Consider the following 18,202-nt stretch of genomic DNA (forward strand, 5'->3'; position numbering starts at 1 on the left):
ATTCTCATTCTTCTGCATGATAGCCGCCAGTTGTGCCAGCATCATTTGTTGAAAATGCTGTCTTTTTTCCACTGGATGGCTTTAGCTCCCTTGTCAAAAATCAAGTGACCATAGGTGTGTGGGTTCACTTCTGGATCTTCAATTCTATTCCATTGATCTACTTGTCTGTCGCTGTACCAGTACCATGCAGTTTTTATCACAATTGCTCTGTAGGTGCCTTTTCTTTCTGTTTATTTTTCTTTGTCCTATTCTGATTGTTTGTTTTTTTAATCTTATTATAATTTTTCATTATTGTCTATTAGATGCCTATTTTCTAACAAGAGACAGAAAGGGAATGGATGCAGATGGAATGGGGGTGGCAGGGGGCACCTGGATGAAGTAAAATGTGGGGAAACCAGAATCAGAATAAATCAAAATATGTTATATGAAAAAAATCTATTTTCAATAAAAGAAAAATGAGATGAAACTTTTGCTTTGTCTTTCCAAAGACTGACAGGTATGCATCAAACATATTCTTACTAATGCAACAAGAATATCAGTGTTTGTCACATGTCAAGGGAACTGAGAACATAAAAGCAACCCTTCTGTGGTGACAGTAAGAAACACAGTCATGTGAGTTGGTTGGTGTTCAAAACAGCATTTGAGATACCAAGACCTAGACACTGGACAGATGGTTCAGCCGTTCTTTCAGCTGAGTTTCATTCCCGGAACCCATTTCTCCTTATAGCTGCCTGTACCTCCTACTCTAGGGGGCCTGACACCGTGTTCTGGTCTCCATGGGCACTCACGCACATGTGCAAATCCCCACATATAAACACATACATACATGTTATTTAAAATAACCTATTAATGGTTTTTTTTTTTAAAAAGCCATGCTAAAGGGTCAGGAAAGAAATACAGAGAGCAGGTACAACAAAATGATGGTCTGAGCACAGAGATGAAACACTAATTGTAAACTAATATGTCAAAGAAAGCGAAAGGCTGCAGGTAATGTTGCTACAAAAAGGTAAAGACTTAGACTGTACCACAAGTCAGAAGAGATCTCTGCCAGCCTAGAAACTTTAAGTACCCGGTAGAGTGATGCTTATGGGTTTCAGCTGGAAGGCAGCCATAGTCAGTTGGGAGGTCTGACAGAGACTGACCTTCCAAAGGTTAATGGAGTTATGACAGGTCTAAATGGGACGGAAGAAAAACCCTGTGATTTGATGAAAGGAAATACGCAAACAGATTAAAAAACTAGATTAGGTACTGTGTAACCAAGGAGTTCAAGTTCAGTGATAGACTGGCACGGTTCACTCTAAGATTTGCAGAAGTACGTAGATGTTGTCAGTTCTTGGGGAATGTCAATTAGCTTTGAATTCTTGAAAAGAGAAGTTGAATTTTGTGAATTTTAAGCTCCCAGGCAATTGTATTGAAACTTAAAAGAAAAACAAGTCAGTGTGCTGTAAATTTCAGCAGCTACCCAGAGAAGAGATGCGGGCAGGGTGACAGGAAGGGGAGGCGTGCATTTGAATGAAGCTGGTACAGAGGTCAGCATCATGACTAGGAGAAGCATTCAGAGGAGAAGAAGAAGAAACGGGAAAAGTTGCATGTGTTTATGTCATCAGAAAGTGGGCAGACTTAACCATCCACAACAGTAACTGACTGCTACATTTAATTAACTTAATTAATTAACTGTAACTAATCTATAGTTATCATTTACTGAACATATAAGTTACCTTGTCTAACTACCATAATTACCTTGTTAGAAAGAAAAAAGTATTATCACCACTTTACTGGTTTTCATGCATTACTTCCCAGCCACAGGAGGACCTCCACTCTTCCCAAACCCTCCCCCTCCCCACCTTCCACCCCAACCCCCATCCTGGCACCTGCACCTTCCCTCTTCCCCAGATCCACTCCTCCTCCATTTCCTTCCAAAAAAAAAAGAGGAGGCCTCCCAGGGATATCAACCAACCACAGCATAACAATCTACAATAAGGCTAGGCAAAAGCCTTCATATCAAGGGTGGATGAGGTACCAGTAGGAGGAGAGGAGCCCCAGGAACACCCAAAAGAGTCAGAGACAGTCCCCACTCCCAAAATAAACACCAAGCTGCATAGTAGTAATGTTATGCGGGGGACTTAGCTCAGACCCATACAATGTTTATGTTTGTTGCTTCACTCTCTGAGCAATTATGAACCCTGCTTAGTGGATTCTAGGGGCCGCGGTCTCACCACCACTTTACAGACTGAGACTTGAAGATGTTTGCAAAGCTGGACAAATTCATAATGCCAGGTAAGTATTAGAATTTAGATTTAAATCACTAACTCTACAAATTAAAAATCCCTGTCCAAAATAAACTATATTTCCCTAATTGTAAAGAAAATAGAAATCAAAGAACATATTTTTAAGTGGTCATGTCCATGATCAAAACTAGATTTCAATAAGATAAAATAAAGTGCCTATGTATTTCTTAGCGAAGCAAATATGGGCTGGGTTTACTTATAGAAGTAAATATAAGTTGGCAAAATGTTTTTCTAACATGAACTGAAGTGCCGGGTTGAAACCCAGTATGGTGGTATATGTCCATAATCCCGGCTTTTGGGAGGTAGAGGCAGGAGGACCTGGAGTTCAGGGTCATCCTTAGCCACATAATGGGTTCCAGGCCAGCTTTGTCTACAAAAGAATCTGGAAGGGGGAGGGAGGGAGGAAGGAGGGAATGAACTGGTTAGTTTCTATGAGTGTTATGTTTGACTAGGTCTCAGGTCTGCTTAAGGTCTGACCTGATATCAATCTGACTATACCTTACCTAGAGGCTTTCTGAGGAAGAATCTGCTTCCAAGCTTATTCAAATTATTGACAGGATTCATTTCTTTGTGTTCACTGATGCAAACTATAGCTATCACCTCAAAGGGAAAAGAGACATTTATTCTGAGCCATATGTGGGTGATATGGCCCCCAAACAGATTCACATTGTCCCAAACAACATATTCAGAGGTGGAACTAGTCACAAGATGTTTTTTATCATCACAGAACAAAAGAAAGTCATAAATCATGTGAATACCTTGGTAGGGACATCAGGGTAATTGTAGTTGTAGTTCTACGATGTTATCTGGTGACATTCTTAGTTTGGGGGCTGGTAGAAGCTACTGTTCTGCTAAACTAACTCATCTCAGAGGCTGTTCATGATAGTCGGAAGGATGTTAGTTCAGATACAGAGCTGATTGGTACATGCTCTGGAGGGAGTTAAAGATAGAGCAAGATAATTCTGGCATTACATCCAAATTCTAACTCTCCACAGGCATGAACATTTTTAGTCAGTCAATCAGTCTTGTAAGAATATTCGTAAGTGTGGCTTTTCTTCTGGGAGCTTCCGTCAACATGCTAGTCTAACTGATTTCTCCATTTTCTTCGAAACTCTCAGCCTAAAACACTTCTCAAATCCTACAGGTCGCTCTGAAGCCCTTGCCACACGATTCTTCCTCTCGTAGCATTTTTGTTTGTTGCTGCAACACAAACATAGGAATCTCTGCTGCTTCATGTCTCTGGACTTAGGCAGAATTTAAAGCCCCCTTTAAAATGGTTCAGTCCATGAGATCAGGGACAAGGGTGGAGGAGCTGAGGGAAGGACTGGAGGAGCACAGGGGGATTGTAACCCCATAGGAAGAACAACATCAACTGGCCTGACCACCCAGTGCTCCCAGAGACTAAAGCACCAACCAAGGAGTGTACATGGAGGGACCCATGGCTCCAGATACATATGTAGCTGAGGATGGCCTTGTCTGACTTCAATGGAAGAGAAGGCACTTGGTCCTGTGCTGGTTTGATGCTCCAGCTTATGGGGATTCTGGAACTGTGGGGCAGGAGTGCATGGATAGGTAGGTGGGTGAGCACCTTCACAGAGGCAAAGGGGAGGGAGGAGAGGGCAGATGGGTTGGGGGTGGTGGTGGAGGGATAACAGGGAAAGGGAATATCATTTGAGATGTAAACGAATGAAATTATTAATTTAAATAGGTTTCTTTTTAAGTGCAAGCCAAATAAATCATTTCATCCCCCCCCAAAAAATAAAAATAATTTAAAAAATAAATGCAAAATAAAATGGTTCAGTCTGAAAAGGAGGCCTACCCAAGACAGTCACCTTGACCAATACAAAAATCAAAGGTCGAGAATCTTAACTGCATCTTCAAAATCTCTTTACCTTAATGTAACCTAACCTTTGAAGTTATGCCCTTCAAATTTATACCTCATATACTCTGAAGGGAAAGTGATTACATGGGGATTGTTGTTCAAGGGAGCCAGGAAATGTTGATGCACATTACCAGGTTCAACTGCTGATTTGATACAAGGAGGAGACAGACTGGACTAAGCTTTTAGCCTAAGTAATTAAGAAGATGTGATGTCATTAACACAAATGACACACAGGAGGAAAACATGGTTAATGAGACAGATAATGAAATTTGCTCTGGAGAACTCATCCTAAGGTACCAGTGACATGTCCATTTATCCTCAACCAATTGAATTCGTTTGTATCAACAGTATCTAATGTTTAATTAAATGCTGTGGGAAGGGGAGGGCATGGTGTACATCTCAAAGTGATTCTATTGTAACATATATGATCTTTAAGATTTGAGGAATAGTTAGCAACTTGATTATGGTTTAGATTCTCCCCCCCCCCCAGTGTGAGTGTGTGTGTGTGTGTGTGTGTGTGTGTGTGTTTAATTGAATTGTTTTTGATAAATGCTCTTTGCAGACTCTGTTATTTCTGAGAAATAGCCAAACATCTTTTTTGCTCTAGGAATGTTTATCTTAAGATATATCCAGTAATAGCTGAATGAGTTGTTCAGCAAGTAGATAAATGAAATTCCAAAAATAACCAAGGAAATATTAGGGTTATACTAATACACACTGGGATAAGTAATCTAAACTCTCCTTTTAAACCCTATTATCCCCCGGCTCTCAGACTGTACAGTTCACATATTCTATGGTTCCCACAGTGAAATGCTTAGTATGGAGAAAATTAATTTCTGCTGAATGTCTTCTTTCTGCCAAGTCCCTTGCTAGAAGTTTCACCTATGCTAGCTCACTTTGGTCTTCTTTTGAAGGGAGAGACATGGTTGTCAGTGTGCTTGTGTATGGAGTGTGTGTGTGTGTGTGTGTGTGTGTGTGTGTGATACATGTGAGTGTAGGTGCTCACATGCCATAGAACATATGTGGGGATCAGAGGGCAGCTTGGGAGTCAGCTCATGGCTTCCACCTTGTTCTGAGGTAGGCTCTGTTTTATTTCTGTCACTTCTCTGCAGCTGCATATTCCAGACTAAGCTTGTCCATGAGCTTCAGTGTAATTCCCCTAGCTCTTCTTCCCACCTTGCAGTGGAGTGTGCTAGGATTACAGATGCATGCTACTGCCGCCGGCTTTTCATTTGGGTTCAGGAGATCCAAATTCAGGTCATCCAGTATGTGCTGCAAGCGTGTATCCACTGAGCCAGCTCCTGGGCTCTGTTTCACTTCATTCTAACCATGCTTAACTAAGATAACAGGCAACAGAGTTTAGGCTGAGAAATTAGACACATCATCTAAGCTAGGGAGCAGGAATCGCCTGGTATCTTATTCCTTTTCCCTTGTTCTTTCCACTGGGGATCTTTCTTTAATCCTCAAATAAGGTGTAACTCCCTACAAGAAGCCTTCATGACCAGAACTGCCAAGTCCGCATTAGATGCCCATTCCCACTACCATCTCACTAACTAACAGCAGTGCTGAATGAGTGCTAGGGTTCGGGACCACACAGAATAGACACAAACTCCCGAACCCAGTGTCTTATCCTTGCTTTATCCTTTTAAAGCTGCAGTATACCAAGCCTCAGGCTTTTTCCAGTAAAATAAGCATAATATAGCTCCAGAGACACACCAGGCTCAAAGGATGATTTGAGAAATGGCCAAGTGAATATAAGCGCATCATAAGACACTATGCTATGTTACATATTACACTAGATTACAATTGCCTGTTTGTTTTTCTGTTGGATAATGAGTTATAAACTCATCCTTCAGACAGAGACTATGATTTTACTTATCTACTTATTTATTAGTGTGATTTTTTTTCCCAGAATCTAGAAGAGTGCCTATGGGCAATGTGGCAGGTATTCAAAAACTCCTGCTAAAAAAGAGAACGGAGTTATAGAAGGCAGCAGGGGGAGGGGATGTGAAGGACAAGACTGTTATTGCTTTCCCAGACTCTGCTTAATAAAGGCATGAGAATGCATGCAGAGAAAAATAAGCCATTACTTCCCTGGAATTATATCTAACGCTCAGAAGCCTTGGGAAGTAGAGTTTGTTATGACATCCTTAATGCCAAGTATTAGGAATCATAATAGTTCAATGATGCTGGGACAAGGCAAAGCCCATGCAGTCTCTCAGCACAAGGGAAAGTGTTTCCCTCTTTGAGAGAAATGATTGCCATCTTTGGCCCTGCAGCCTAAGAGAAATTTGCTAAATGTGAGGGACCTCCCTTCCACCTCAAAGCTGCCCCAGTGACAGAACTCATTCCCAGCCATTAACTACAGAGCTGTAATGAAAAAATGCTCAGGGCCTGCAGTTCTTATCTGATTCACCTCAGTTATGCCTTCTACCACTTTGTCATCCGCTTTTAACAGGTCAGGTTTGTCGTTCTGATTCTGGTAGAAGGACATTATTTAGATTTGATTATTTATTATTTGAGCCCATTTGGAGTCATGCATATGAATAACAGTAAAATGTCCAGATATATATTTTTAATTAATATAGAATCCAACAGGTTGAGCATGCATAGGAGCATGATAATAAAAAAGGATTGTACCTATTTCTCATGGTTCTTATAATAAAGGCAAAGTTCCAGGTAAAATGCAAATAAGGCAAAAAGCAACCTCAGAGAAGAGAGATGAGCATCAAGATGAAGAGCCCTATTCATTAGTGATGCAAAAATCCATTATTAAAAACACATCTCCCTGGACAGCCTTGTGGATGCTGCATAATTCACCAGCCCCCTGTACTTAGGAAGTGATGGTTAAATATTGAAAATCTGATTGGAAGACGGAAGTGGCTTCCTGCTCTTTCCTGTAATTGCCTTGTCTGAATTTTCCTATGAACAATGTATCACTGGGATTTCTGACTGTGATAGAGTGTATCCTCCGGAGAGCCCTGCCCTGAAGGCTGACTCCAACTCTGCAGGACCTATCTGACAGAGGACATCATACATCTCTGCACCTGGTATCCCCTCATCTCCTGTCAAGCCCCAGGGTACTTTGTGGGACACAGGAGCCTCTCCCCAGCCCATCTCCCTTCATCCTACTGCTCCTTACACATAGCAGAAGCCTAATGAGTTGAAGACAGGGCTTCTTGTTACCATCACATTCCATTTTCTTCAAATAAACCCTGCTCAGAACAAAAGCAGAGCCTTCTGGGCATGGCTTTAGTTGTGGATGTTTAATCATAACATTTTGGTGGAACCCAGGATATTTTGGTGATGGCTTTCAAGTAATTGTGGTATACATGCTTGACAGATGATGTAACCACACATTGTTGCTATGCTTTTTGCTCCATTGCTTCATGCAGTGTAGTTTTCTATGACATTATAAATGTAGGGAGACAGATTTCCCATGAACTTAACTCTGGCAAATACAATGTTTTTATGTACTTCCCAGTTAAAGTATTTACATTTTTTCCCTCAAAACACAACTCCCTGACCTCTCTTAGCACCTGTACTTTCACGCTGTGTTTTCGCCTAACTGTTTTAGCTATTTCACGAACGCCCTAACACTAATGACATGTTAGGATGAGAAAAGTAATTTAAACACATATAGGCTCCAGTTTTTAAGGGCTTGTTTTAAGCTTATTAATTTCCCTTAAGCTTTACCTTCAACTAAAATAGTAGGAAACAGCTTCTGAGACATGAAATACTGTCCAAAGGCATTCCAAAGCAAAAAACATGGAGAATAACGTGATGTCTAAGTTCAGACATGGAACTTCACAAAGAGAGAGGTGTTATGAGGCCACCCTCCAACAGTGTGATTGTCTTTAAAGAATTGGTGGGTGAGAGTTAGACTAACCTTATCCTCTCCGTTATCTGGCTGTGCAGCCACTGCCCTGTTCCCATCAAACTGCAACTCACCATCTTCTAGGAACATAACACCACGCCTTCAGTTAAGTGCCCAGTTCAGGTGGAGAAATTTTCACCCCATCTGTGGCTATCAATTCCATTTTGGAAGATTTAGGAATGAAATGAAAAACAGTGTGTTCCAGACCCTCTACCAAATATTAATGTAATGATACTGGGAAAGACCATTTAAAGGGACCACCGGCAACAAGGATGAGCTCCCTCCCGAGGATGAAAGGAACAAAGAAAAGCAGGCAGGTGGTGTCTCTGTTTGAGAGCAAGAATTTCTGAAAGTCAATCAAGGAATACTTTTTTGAAATTATTCTGGCTGCCAACTACTTATACATCAAAAATGTGCTTACTGTTATATGCAAGACAATATGATTAACGGGAAATCTGAAGGTTATCTTAAAGATCTTCAATATCAAAATTTATTTTAATGGAGAGGCAGAGTCCAATATGTCCAAAGAGAAGCAATGTTGTGAAGAGAGATGTCACGTGGTACCTGAGGCTACAACGTTCAATGACTTGTTCCAGCCACTAGTTACTCTGATCTACTTATAAAATTGTTACTATTAGACACATTGGCATAAGCGTAGTACCAGGTCAAGTACATTAGCACAACAGTACATAACATTATTCATTGACATATTCAATTTGAGAAGAGATCTCAAAGTCCAGCTGAGTTTCTTCTAGAAAGAAAAAAACAAAACCAAAAATTCTTCTAGGGGAAAAAAAAGTGGATTTCTGTTTTTGGTTTCTGTTGTTGTTGTTGTTGTTGTTGTTGTTGTTGTTGTTGTTGCTGTTATTGCTGTTGTTGTTTTATTGTTTTTGTTTTCCTCTACTTGGAACTGTAAGTTCTCTAAAGAAAGTAACAGCTTGGATTGTCCCTCTTTCTGTAAAGATCTCTACTAGGTTGTTTTGTTTTGTTTTTCTAATGTCCAGTTAACTTTATGAAGCTTTTAAAAGTTGGCAGTGTAAATAAAATATCTAAAACATTTTTTTAAAGGTAGAATTAACAAGATCCAATCTTTATTCACGAGTTGGAAACTGGAAGTCAGTGTTCCCTGGGGAGTCAGTAGGCTCCTTACCCCCTCCCGGAATCAAGCAGCCCTGTGCTGATGACTGGCTTGTGTGTGGAGAGGCTCTTTCAATCCTGCCTGAGAACTGATTTTTGCTTATTTTTACTCTTCTCGATTCTGATAACATCACTTAGAGACTCAATTACTGCTCATCTTGTAGTTTGAGGGGTTGAAAGACATTATTTTAGCTTTTCAATTTTAAAAGGACACTTAAAAAATATAATCTATTAGAAAGCATCCTACTTCAAATCCCTTTATCTTTTCAATTAAATATTTCTAATTTTTGTTTTTTCTCTAGGGTCTAAGGAGACAAAAAGAGATTTGAGTAGCTGGAGTGTCCTTTATTTGTGCCTGATAACATAAACATTTTTCCATGCATTGTGAACAACACTGTGCAACACTGAAGAACACTGGCATTGAGATTGATAAATTATCTATGCTCCAATGGATAGCTACACACCCATGCCTGATCAGGTGGCCCCTGATTAATCCCAGTGGTCACAAAACAAAAATAGAAGACATGATATGTTTGGTAGTTTGAATAAGTCTGGCCCCATAGACTCCTGTGTTTGAGTTGCATTGCCCATAAAGAGTAGCACTATTAGGAGGTGTGGCCTCATTGATTTGAGTAAGTGTGGCCTTGTAGGGGAAGTGTGTCACTGTGGATGTGGGCTTTGAGTTCTTATATGCTTAAGCTACACCTATTATGGCTCACTGTCTCCTTCTGAAGCCTTCTAGTCAAGATGTGGGACTCTCAGCTCCTTCTCCGGCACCATGTTTGCCTGTATGCTGCCATGCTTCTCACCATAACAATAGTGACTAGACCTTTGAAATTGTAAGCCAGCTCCAATTAAATGTTTTCCTTTATAAGAACTGTCATGGTCAAGGTGTCTTTCACAGCAACAGAAAACCTAATGAAGACATTGTAAGAGGGGGAAGAGACTGGAGTCAGTGGGGGCTAGAGGAGAATAAGAGAGGTTGAGGTAGTTAGTGTAGCTAGAATACACTACGAACAGACCTGAAATTATAAAAGAATAATTTTTGAGGAGCACTGATTTTGAAATCAAGTAGGCTAAAGAATGGAACATTCTTAAGTTTGTTATAACTTCAAAAAAAAATTATAACTTCTAAATTTGAAACTATTTTAGAAACCAGAAAGTCCATAAATAGTACAGGTAGTCTCCATTTATCTTGGTTCTCCTAATAGGAGCCTCTTAGATCAGTTATTTTCAGAACAAAAAGCTAATATTGGTACAATACATTCTCCAGAACATAGTTCATTTGAATTTTCCCAAGTTTTCTACAAATTAGTTATGATTGTTGTAGGAGATTATTTTTGTAACTGGTGTACCCATTGGGGTATAGCATCATGATCTACAAATATTTTATCACCATAAAGAAACTCCCTTAAGGTACATGACTTCATTTCTTCAGGATAAACTCTCAGTAGAGATATGGTTATGTGACATGTTTTTTTGTGTTTAACTTGAAAAAAGAAACTGTCAATCTGCTTTCCAATGTGCTAACACATTTTACACTCCATGTCAACACTCAGCATTAGCACACAGTCTTTGATAGTTTGGTTGTTTGACTATGTGTGTGATAGCAGAACTTGTAACCTTAATTTACATTTCCCCAAAGGACAATTATGGGGAATGGGCTTTAATTTGTTTATTTGCAATTTGATCCCTGCCATTGAAAAATTAGAACAAGAGTTGAGCAGAAAGATGTGACTAGTCATTGTATCTGATAAGACTAAAACTATGGAAGGAGAAATGGTTATAAAATAAGTTAGATTTTTAAATGTGTTTAAGAAGGGCCTTGTATAGAGCTGAATGTGTCTTCTGGATTTAATGTTAACATGGAATAGCCATTAAGAGACTGAAGTCTAGTAGGTTGCAAAGTGAAACTAGAAAGAATTTACATGAAGATGACTTTTAGCTTTCATCCCTTTGTGTGATAGGACTGGATGCTGAGGCCAATCAACACAAGAACATGAGAAAACAAAGGAAACACTACCTGTAAATAAAGGATTCAGATTTTAGACTCAGTTTTAAGATTGTGTGCAGCATCTGAATGGAGGGGTCCACTGAGTAGGCCCAACAAATGGTAGATTTCTAGATAAAAACTATAAAATTGAGAATTGTATTGGGCATAAACATAGATAGAATTCTAGAAGTCAAAAGAAAGAGTTGTGTCTTCTTATATCCAAAAACATATTGGGTTAGAAGGATGGTTCAAGGTTAATAGAACTGCTCTTCCAGAGGACCTGGGTTCAATTCCCAGCACCTACATGGTTCCTCACAACAATCTGTAGTTCTAGTTCCAGGGATCTTACACCCTCTTCAGGCTACTATGGACACCAGGCTCACATTGTGATATATAGACATATGCAGGTAAAACATCCATACATATTACCTCTTACCTAAATTCCAGAAACATATCACACCTTATCTATCTATTGCTTTACCTCTTCATTTCAAATGCGTTCTTGGCACTAACACAGGAGTAAAATTTTAAAAGTGAAAAATCTATCCAAGGGTGGTGGCTCATGCCAGAAATCCAGCACTTGGGAGGTTGAGGCAAGAGGATCAGAGGTTCAAGACTAGCCTGGGCTACACTGTGGGACTGTGACTCAGAGAACAGCTACAACAAATATAAATCCAACCATATTCCTCACTTGCTACTTTCAAACAATTCCCTCCCTACATGGTTTTATAGACTAGATAAGTGTCTACAAAAAAAGTTATCTGCACAGGTTCCAGTAGTATTTTGGACTTCACAACTGTCTAAGTCTTTACCAGATCTAACACTGTAGTGTGAAAGAATTTATAAGCAAAATGGAAGTAAACATGTGTGGCTTGTTCCAATGACATTTTGTTTAAAAAATAAAGTTAACAATAGGTTGGTCTCCAGAGTCAGTTTTCTGTCCCTGGACCAGAAGAATGGAGGGCTTCCTCTCTTTCAGTTGGGCCATTTGAGCTGAAACGCTAGGTGTGGAATTCTCAGAGAAGTTTCTGTTAACTGTTAAGAGTGATGTTTTCTTATACAAAGGAAGATGCAGGAATGTGGTTAGTAAGAGTAAGGTTTTGCTTTCCACAAATATCTGTGTTGACACTTGGTCTATCAGTATAGTTGTGGATCCAGAAGTATGGAAAATGATAGTGGGAGGGACATCAACCTTGGGGCACTGGCAAAGCTAACTTCCATCCTCAATGATCATACACAGAGAGCTCTATTCTAAGTACTACTCCCAAATGAAGAAGCAGCAGTGCTGACTGTAACTGTAACTTTTATTCGTATGATATAACTGTAATCTTGGGACTTAGTGCTGAATAAACTTATCCTTTCTAGCTCTTTCTGAACTCTGGCTGGCTGGTTTAACTATCTGTTCTGGCTCAAAATTTTCTCCAAGCTAACTGATTCAATCTGGCTTCTCTCAGCCTCTCACTCTGCTTGGCTTCAAACTAACCGTGGCAATTTGTACTAATCTTCTAATCTTCTGGTTCCTTCTTATTCTCTGGCTTCAACTGCCTCTGCTAACCTGCACTGAACTGCAAGAACTCATGAATTAACTGAGAACTCCTAAACCTGATAAACAGCTTCAGTGCAGTAGCTGGATATAAAATTAACTCAAATAAATCAGTGGCCTTTCTCTACACAAAGGATAAACAGGAGGAGAAAGAAATTAGGGAAACAACACCCTTCACAATAGTCACAAAAATATAAAATACCTTGGTGTGACTTTAACTAAGGAGGTGAAAGATCTGGAAAGATCTGTATGACAAAAACTTCAAGTATCTGAAGAAAGAAATTGAAGGTCTCAAAAAATGGAGAGATCTCCCATGCTCATGGATGGGCAGGATTACTATAGAAAAATTGGCTATCCTGCCGAAAGCAGTCTACAGATTCAATGCAATCCCCATCAAAATTCCAACCCAATTCTTCACTGAATTAGAAAGGGCAATTTGCAAATTCAACTGGAATAATAAAAACCTAGGATAGCAAAAACCATTCTCAACAATAAAAGAACCTCTGGGGGAATCACCATGCCTGACTTCAAGCTATACTACAGAGCAATTATGATAAAAACTGCATGGTACTGGTGACAGACAGGTAGATCAATGGAACAGAATCGAAGACTCAGAAATGAACCCACACACCTATGGTTACCTGATCTTTGACAAAGGAGCTAAAACCATCCAGTGGAAAAATGACAGTATTTTCAACAAATGGTGCTGGCACAACTGGCTGTTAGCATGCAGAAGAATACAAATTGATCCATTCTTATCTCCTTGTATAAAACTAAAGTCTAAGTGGATCAAAGAACTCCACATAAAACCAGAGACACTGAAATATATAGAGGAGAAAGTGGGGGAAAGCCTTGAAGAAATGGGCACAGGGGAAAAATTCCTTAACAGAACAGCAATGGCCTGTGCTGTAAGATCAAGAATCAACAAATGGGACCTCATAAAATTGCAAAGCTTCTGTAAGGCAAAAGATACTGTCAATAAGACAAAGAGGCCACCAACAGATTGGGAAAGAATTAACTCAACTCTACTGCACTGCACTCATTGTACTGATCCCCAACTCACTGAATTCTCTTCCTGTGCTCCTCTTAAATAGCTTCTCTTTCCATTTAAGAGTTGGGCATATCCTAGCCTGTAAAATCTTTCTCTGATTCATCATCACTTTGTCTGTCCCTCAACTAAGCATTGTGGTGATTTGAATATGCTTGGCCAATGGGAAGTTGCATTATTAAGATGTGTGGCCTTCTTGTAGAAGTGTGTCACTGTGGGGGTGGGCTTTGAGGCACTACACTCAGGCTCCACCCAGTGTTGAAGAGACCCTCTTCAAGAATGCCTGCAGAATTGAGTCTACTCCTAACTGCCTTCAGTTTAAGATGCAGGACTCTCAGCTCTTTCTCCAGCACCATGTCTCCCTGGATGCTGCCATGCTTCCAAACAAGATGATAATAGACTGAACCTCTGAAACTGTAAGCCAGGCTCAATTAGATGTTTGCCTCTATACGAGTTGTTTTGGTCATGGTGTCTCTTTAGAGCAATTAAACCCTAAGATAGGCATCAAATGTTTGGGACTAAAGGTATTACTAACAGCATTGTCTGTATTTCAGACAAAGGGATTAAAGGTGTGTGGCATACCACTCCAACCTAGAAGGTCTTTGGATATGATTAGAGCAGCCGTGTTGATTGACTAAAATTCCTCTAAGGCTGCCATTAATGGTAACGGACTAATTTAGGAGGGGGTATCTGAGTTGTGGGAAAGTAGTGGTGGACTTCTGGCAGGTAGAAATTAACAACAATGGACACAGAAGAAGACTAACTATCAGAGGAACCAAGTAAATAGTACAGAACAAGATGAGAAGCTCAGCCTGGCATGGTGGCGCACACCTTTAATCCCAGCACTCGGGAGGCAGAGGCAGGCGGATTTCTGAGTTCAAGGCCAGCCTGGTCTACAAAGTGAGTTCCAGGACAGCCAGGGCTATACAGAGAAACCCTGTCTCAAAAAACCAAAAAAAAAAAAATTAAAAAATTAAAAATTAAAAAGATGAGATGCTCACATAGAAAGAACCCAGAGGTCTCTTCCATGCCCATGGAACACTCAGAAGTAACTAGATGAAACTTAAAAGCAGGACAACTTTTAAGCCAGAGTAAATTGTGCAGCAGAGTTGTAGCTGTATTTATAGCACAAGCTGATAAGAGTTGATGAGCAACATGAATAACCATTAAAAGCACAAGCAATTCAAGAGTATTTCGGAGTGAATTGAGTTTTATTCATCGAAACATCACCTATACTCATGTGGTACATACATAGTTAATACATAGTTAAAATAATACATAGTTAAAATAATTCCATGCCATTCTTTCACAAGTAGGATCAAAAGATGTACAAAGTTGATAGCAATAAAAACACAAATGAGAAAAGGTGCCCATCTCATTTTGTAGAGAATTTTCTGATAGAGGTGAGATGTTCTAGCTGGAGAAAATCAGCTGTCAGTGCCCTTCCTGGTCCACCCCTTTCCATGCTAATTGCCCCACACTTAGCGACGTCATGTACCAGTATCCATGATACTTTTCTAGATCTGTTCTTTCTGGTCTGTTTCTAGGGAACTGCCATTCTCTCTTTTTCCTTGGGATCTCACAAGTGTTCATTCCCTCTACTTAAAACAGTCTCAGGACAGTTGTGGAGCTCACACAAGTCCCCGAGTTCAATCCCTAGCAGATGATCCAAATAAGAAAATCTTGCATTTTTTTCTGACCTGTACCCACCTGTCTTGGGCTAGTACACCATAGACATCCTTTATATTAGAAAGATTTTTTAGTTATAAGAGCATTTTGGCATAGTAGGAAAAAGTTGTGATCTTTTCTTGGTCCTGGTTTGACTTCTTTCTATGTACTTCGGGGTTACTTTACTGTCTCTGACGATTTTCTCATTCAAAAAAGAGGGGCAGCCACCTGGAAGAGTCGGGCCTTGCAGGAGCCAGAAGAAAACAGGACAACCAGGAGTATCACATCACCACCTCCAAAGATGAAAACCTGAAGCTGGTCTGTGATCAAAGAAGTCTAAGAGATGGTCCAGTACTTACAGTGCTTCAGAGATCAGACCAACGTCTCCTGGCAATGAGTATTTGTTTGCATACCTGTGTGGGCCAAAAAATATACTGAGAGATGAACTGCAGTTTCCAAAGCCACTGTAATGGAGGGGTGGGAAGGATGGAGGAAGAGAGTGGTGTGTATGCAATGGAGAGAGACTGAACCACATCAATATTAGATAATCCTTTGGAGGTCATGTTGATGTCTGGGGTACACGCTGCTACCGGGGGCCATGTCTGAGTCTGTGATCCCACTGTGAAGTCCTCTGTAGTGTTACCATCGAAGTCCATGTCTTTAGTTTATACTGTCACCTGAAGCCATGTTGATGTCTGTGGGCTAGGCTGTTGCAGGGGAAATTGTTGTCGTCGGTGACCAATACTGTCACTGGAGACTATGCTGAGATCCATGGCATTTGGATGTCTGTGGTTCATGCTGTCACCAGATACAATGTACAAGTCCATATTCCATGCTCCTGTTGACTGTAAAGGACAAGGAAACTTCTGCAGCAGGATTGATGACTACAGACTCACAGTTGAGAGATATATAGAAGGCATTTGAGACAACCTCTATCCACACCCACCAAAAAATGTAAAACCCTAGACAGAAAAGCCATCAAAGAAAACCCTTAATATTGCAATATGGATACCGAAGTGTATCCTACTAGCAGCGGTAGGGTGAGGAAGGACATATTTTTCTTTAAGTGGCTGGCCACTGGAAGTCTGACCATGCTCCAGTGACTATGGACAATATAAATTGGACTTGTTTTGCTTTGTTGATCTCTTTGTTGGGGGTGAGGGTGGGTAAGGAACACAAGGGGAGAGTCTCTGGGAAGGGGATAACATTTGAAAGGTAAATAAATAAAATAAACAATAAATACAATTTAAAAAAAAAAAAAAAGAGTACAGACTTCTCTTCCCAAGGACCTAGGTTTAATTCTCAGCACCCACATGGCAGCTCACAACTGTCTGTAACTCTAGTTCCAAGGGATCCCACACCCTCACACAAATATGTATGCAGGCAAAACAGTAATGAAATAAAAAATATATTTTTTTTAAAAAATGAGTTTATGTTTCAGAGTTACTGAGACAACCTCTCATATAAAGATCAACAAAATTTCTTTCTCCTTCTGACTCTGAACTTGGCAAAAATCCCTGCCAATTCTTGCTCAAGGGTTCTATTCCTAAACTGGGACAAAAGAAGCGCTGTCTCCTTGTCTGAGGTCAATTTGCAGTCTAGAAGTCTCCAGTTGAGGTGATTCCATAGAGGCTCAACCTAGACAGGAATGATCTAACAGAAAAGGAAATCTGAGACATGAGTGCCACTCCCGCCACAGTGCCACACAGGCACTGCAAAATGAACATAGAGTTCTTTCCAGCTGATCCCAGCCCAGCCTGATTCTACCCAGTCTGCCCATGGAGCCAGTCACCATCAATCATCAGCCAGCAAAGGAGACAGAGCCAATTAGTTACAAATACCACTGAGGCAGAATCTTTCCCTCAAAGTTCATTCTTACGACGTTTTTGTTTTTTTTTTTTTTCTAGACTTCTCTTATGCCAGAAATGTAAAGTATCTTTCACTCTGTAATTTGTATGTTCTCTGGCTCTAATAAACTTCAGTTCTAATAGGTTACTCTAAGAAAAGGACTTATTAAACAAAGTAGTTGTATTCTGAGTAACAATTTGAAGGTTTCTATGATCCTTATGGTGTGATTTGTTCCACTTTTCAATGAAGTTTTATGTTTCCATCTTTACAGTTGCCCTTTAGGTGCTAAGAACCAGGACTTTGGCAGCCATCTTTGGTGGCCCATTCTTTCTATCTTCTGGGAGACTCAGATCTCACTTGGCTACTCAGACCATTTTCTATGCTCCATTTTGGTGGTATGTATGTCTTGGCTGGTAGGTGCCCATACTAGATCCATCGTTCAGCATTTCAAATATCATTCTCTACTTGTTCATCCTCTGCACAGCTATGTTCTCAGTAAAGAGACTCTTCTTTACTGTCAAGAACCAATGAGATAGTGTCCAAGCTAATCAAAATGATCTTATTCTTTTTGCCAATGACTGGTCTAAGCATTTGCAAATAATCCTTTCCTGGCCAGTGAGATGAAAGGGTAAATATAGTGGGAAAACGTCTAGGAAAAAAATCTTTAGTCTTAAAAAGAGATACTTTATTGGCTTCTCAGTAAAGGTGACAGATTAATTGTTCGTCATGCTAGTGAGAATAACTAGCATGTCGAAGAGCACACTAAGGCAACAAAGAAGTTTCCTATTAGGGGAGAAAAATCTTAACAAGGAAGAAAGGAAGAAAAAGGAAAGGAAAGGAAAGGAAGGGAAAGGAAAGGAAGAGAAAGGGAAGGGAAGAAGGGAAGGGAAGGGAAGGGAAGGGAAGGGAAGGGAAGGG

The sequence above is a fragment of the Mus pahari genome, chromosome 3 (genome assembly GCF_900095145.1).
Source record: "Mus pahari chromosome 3, PAHARI_EIJ_v1.1, whole genome shotgun sequence".
Taxonomy (NCBI): domain Eukaryota; kingdom Metazoa; phylum Chordata; class Mammalia; order Rodentia; family Muridae; genus Mus; species Mus pahari.